Genomic DNA, 5,055 nt, shown 5'->3' with positions numbered 1-5,055 from the left:
AAAACTCATAATAGTGCTTGAGGACATAGAACATTCTTTTTAGGGATTGGTGCCTCATAAATGTCAGAGTATTGTAGGCTTACAAAGTTCAATTATGGTAGTTCACTTAATATTTTCTTTCTTAACTCAGGATTGAAGACAAGACTCATGAGTCAAGTAGCAGATTTTATTTCACTCCCTAAAGGATCCATTGTCTACTCTTACAGTGTATGGTATAGTTCAAAGCTACCTGAGAGAAAAAGAACCAACAAAGAATTTAAGTGGATAGCAAGTAAACCAGTTTTGAGACAGAGCTTGGAATTCAATAGGGTTGACAGAAGACTGTGAGTCATGTCATGCTATCCTTCTGTAACAGTCAGTACTCATCAGGGAACCTCTGCACAGATAGTGCCAATTTCCAGTCATTTGATAGCACTAGACAATAGCTGTGGTCTCTGGGCCGGCCTGCAGAATAGTCCAAAGGTGGGGGGTGGGGTGGGGAAGAGTCTGTTAAAAAAATAATAGTGCACTGCACTTTGTGTCTAATTAAATTAAAAAAAAAGAAAAAGAAAAAAGAAAGAAAGATAAAAGGAAAGAAAACGAAAAAAAAAAAAAAATGGAACTATTGTTGTCCTGGAGGATTTCAGATCCTGAAGCACTTAAAGACTTAACTTTGTAGAAGGAAAGGAAAGTAAAAACAGACTTGGAAAACACACCTGAAGATTCAGACAGTTAAGATTTCAAAGGCCAGTCCTGAAGGTGTAGCTTTATCATTGACCATATGAGAGGTGAGGAAACCTTAGTTCCTAAGAAAAGACACATTTACCTCCATCATCAGAATGTGTTTACGATGAATGTGCAGTTTTCCAAATTCCACACATCTTTTTCTTACATCCTCTAAATCTATGCTCAGATTTCCTTGCCCGCTTTTTAAGCCTTCATGCAGTCATGATAAACTCTCTGTGGTTATAAAAGAGCTATTATGTTCCAGCTGAAATCAGTAAATTTTCTTATCTCCAGCAATAATGAGGAGTTTAATATTGTGCTAGTAACAATAGAAATGTTTTTGAGGTAATGGTTTATTTATTATACCAATAGCTAACTGGTCAGTGTTAGCACATTGAATAGCATCGCTGACTGAACCTAGAAATAATATAGTCCCCAGATTAATTGGTGATGGTAGCATGCCTTTTAAAATGGTGTTTTAAGTCTTATATTTTAATTTATTTTGAAGTTTTTATTTTGGAAAATAGCTTGAAATGGAAAGCAGGAAAATCTAATCCCATATCTCTAGACCCTTGGGCCCAGTGTAGAGAGGCAATCTCTTTTAGTTGTTTGTACATAAGGTTTTTTGGTGTGAACTCCAGATATCATTTATATATCTTGAATTTTTCATTTATCAGGTTATTTACTGACATTGTGATAAAAAAGATAATGACTCAGTTCACTATTGCTATTGCTTACTCTCTCTTCTACTAGCGTTTATTTTTTATGGTATTGTTTTGAGATTCTGATTTTTCTTCCATGGAAATTATGTGACCATGGAAAGTATATATTTAAGCCTGTATTTCTAGCTCCAACCTGTTGACATATACCTTATGACTTATATCTCAACTCTCTATTTTATAGGAAAAATATATTAAAACGTATACACTTTGTTATGCTCTTTCTTCCAATACATACAACCCATTTTTTGGGAGTCAGACTTTCATTTTTAGATCATCGTGTTTTTAACATTGACATTCTGTCCTGTAAGGACAATAGTGTGCTCCCTTTCTTTGCTCTTGGGTTGACTTTAAAAGTAGAAAATAAATAAACATTTACGTTATTGTGACTATGTGAACTTTTTTTAAGTTCTGGGCTAAGACTCTATTCCTGCTCCAAAAGATTTGATACCATAAACCTGGGCCAAGCGAAGGAGGATGTGTTGGCATCAAGGTCACATAGATTCTCTTTTCTAATATTCAGTCTATTGCTTAACATTCTAAAGCATTTTTATCTGCTTTACATTTAGACTTAAAAAATTTTGTCTTGATGTTTCCAATTGCCATTCTGTGTGCTTGTCCTTGCATAGGTTGTAAGTTTGTCATCGTTCCCTCTTTCCTGCTCTCTCTCCTTTTCTCTCTTCCTCTCTCTCTCTCTCTCTCTCCATTATCTTCATGGGTCTTCCTTCAAACCCCTTGGAGAGTTTCCTTCTGTACCTCTCTGTTTTCCTACCCTCAGCTTTCCTGGTTGCTTCTAAATTTGTTGCACAAGTGCCCTCCCCTGAATTCCTTTCTGGGATGAAATATCATTGCATGAATTCCATGTTTTTTACTTCCTACATTTTTGAAATACATCCTGAAATAGATTTCCATGCTAGGGTTCTAGGAAGAAAAACTATCTCAGTAAAGTTCTAAAAAATAACTTTATTCTGGCATACACTTAATGGATAGTTTGGCTTGATTTGGAAACATTGATGCAGTCTCTTCCATTTAGAAAGGAAAATATTCTCTGTTATTGGCTATAAAGTGGTAGGACACTAAGCTGAATGGCAGGAAGGCAAAGTACAGGCACCCAAGTCGATCCCAGGTCTGCCAGTTTTTCAGATCTAAACAATATCAGTCTTAGAAATTATACTTTTTTGAATTCCAATCCTTAAAATTGCTTAGTTTTCAATCAGGACTCCCCAAACAACTTACCCCCATAAGATGAAATTTCTCTCTCAACAGTTACCTGCAATGTGAATTTATTGCTTATTTACTTGAATTTCATGATCAGAACATTCTGACTTGCCTCATAACCCTTCCCTGGCTCCAGACTTCATCACATTTTCCCAGTCTCCTTGATTCCTAAGTTAAATTGATATTCTATTGTTTTTCCCCCTAGCTGCTTTTCATCTCATTTCTTCTTAATTGGTACCTTGCCACATGCCTATTCTCTACATTACATATTCATATTTTCTGGCCTTCAGTCATTTTATATTTGATTTTGGTTCACCTGCACTCCCCCACTGGGAGACAGTATAGAATAGAGTTGCATGAAAAATCTATCAGTGAGCATGGAGTAGGATATGAGTCCCAGTTATCTGTCAAGTAGGATATTTCTTAAATGATAAATTTAGGGACCAAAGTGGTAAGCCACTCCAGCTGCAATAGCCAACTTCTTTGTATGAATATAAAATACACTAGAAACTATAAACTCCAAATATCCCCTATACTCCTAGGAAGTAACCTGCCCACTGCCAAGGACTAGAAGTCTCTAAAGATATTTTTTTGTCAGTGGTAACAATGATTAATTTAGTTGAGCACCATTCCTATTTATTGGAAGGTTGAAGAGCTCTTGAAAAATTCCTTCCTTTACCTAAATGCCACTGATGCTAAATTATAAAACTATTAAAAACTTCATGAGCATTTTCTGACTATCTTCCCAACACGTCCATCTAAAAGAGTTACATGACAACGCATCCTCTGGCTACTCCATCCTAGGAAAATCAGAGATGAGGAAGAAAAAAAACACAATCCAGAATTCATTTTGGAAAGTATGGGTCCAGTTAATTCACATATCCATTCATAAATATCCTAACAAAATCTTGCCTTAATGTCAGTAGCATAAGTTATGACTAGTTCCAAATATCATTTCTGTGATGTCTTTTTCTTAATCTAACAATCTACATTATTAATAAGCAACTACTCTCTTCACAAGTAAGACTACATTTCTTGAAGTTACTTTCAAAACCAGGGTGAGGTGGGTAAAGGAGTTCAAATATATAGTAGCTGAAGGAAACTAGACTTTGGGTGGTAATCACACAATAGAATATATAGATGTCCAATTATAATATATACCTGAAAATTATATAATTGTATTAACCAATGTTACCCCAATAAACTTAATAAAAAAAACCCACATTAACAGTGATGATCTAGAATGGGGACTGGGCTCATTAATTTACTGTTCATCATTCCAGAACTCCTCTGCAGCAAAAGTCTAGATGTGCAAGAAAGAATAAAACCATTAGAGACTATGTAATTCTACAAATATAAAGGAACTTGTCACCAACTGAGATTTTTAATAAATATCAGAAATATGGAATGTGAAGGCTCGTAGGTTGATGGAACATTCATAACCAAAAACATACCGCTAGGGGACTTCAAAAGAAACCAGTTTGCCCAAAGGGAACCCTATGAAGACATAACACCCAGAAACAGAAAGTAATTTGAATTCAGATGATATTAAAATGCTGTGCTGAAAATAGTCTATTTGCAGAATCACTGATGGTCCATATTATAGGACTAGGTGGCTAGGACATTCATTCGATTCAGTTGGCATTCGCGTGTAGGCAAGAAACCAGAGGTCTCTTCTAAGTGAACAAAATCTGGGGACACTAAGACTTCTAGTGTGTGTACTGGCCTTTCCCAAGAGTAAAAATATCCCCTTCACCTGCCAATAGATATGCCCAACCCTCCTCTCACCTGTACAGAGATTGTGGTCTGACTTCCCCTTTATACCAGAGATTCAGGAGAAAAAAGTCAATCATCTCTGTAGCAGCAGAGGAAACTCATTCTAACTATTCAGGTATCACCAAACAGTAGCAAAGTATCACCAAAGTATCACCAAACAGTAGCAAAGAGAAAGAGAGAACTGCAGATAAACTAAAAACTTTCTGATCTTGCAGAAAACTGAGATATTTCACAGAATAAAAAAGATGTCTACAAATTATAAATAATACATTCATAGAGATTCAAGAGGAAAATATACCCATAAATACAAAATAAGATTATTAAAAATTAAAAAGATTAAAAAATAAAATTGAGGACACGTAAAATGTGTAAAGCAAAAAAACAAATATAAGAGAAAATGTAAGGGACATAGAGAATTATTTCACAGAATACGATATTTTATTAATATAATTCCAAAAAGAAAAATCAGAGAAGAGTGAGGGGTGGTATAATATCTCACAAATAATACAAAGAAATGTTCTACTGCTTAGAACATAAGTTTTCACATTGGAAGGGCCCACTGAGTCTCCTGTACAAGAAATGACAGATGACACCAAATCATGCCTAGTTTCTTAGAAAGGAATTTCTTATTAGCAGT

This window comes from Pteropus vampyrus, unplaced genomic scaffold (assembly GCF_000151845.1).
Source record: "Pteropus vampyrus isolate Shadow unplaced genomic scaffold, Pvam_2.0 Scaffold33, whole genome shotgun sequence".
In the NCBI taxonomy this organism is placed as follows: Eukaryota; Metazoa; Chordata; class Mammalia; order Chiroptera; family Pteropodidae; genus Pteropus; species Pteropus vampyrus.
This window is presented reverse-complemented; position numbering follows the sequence as displayed.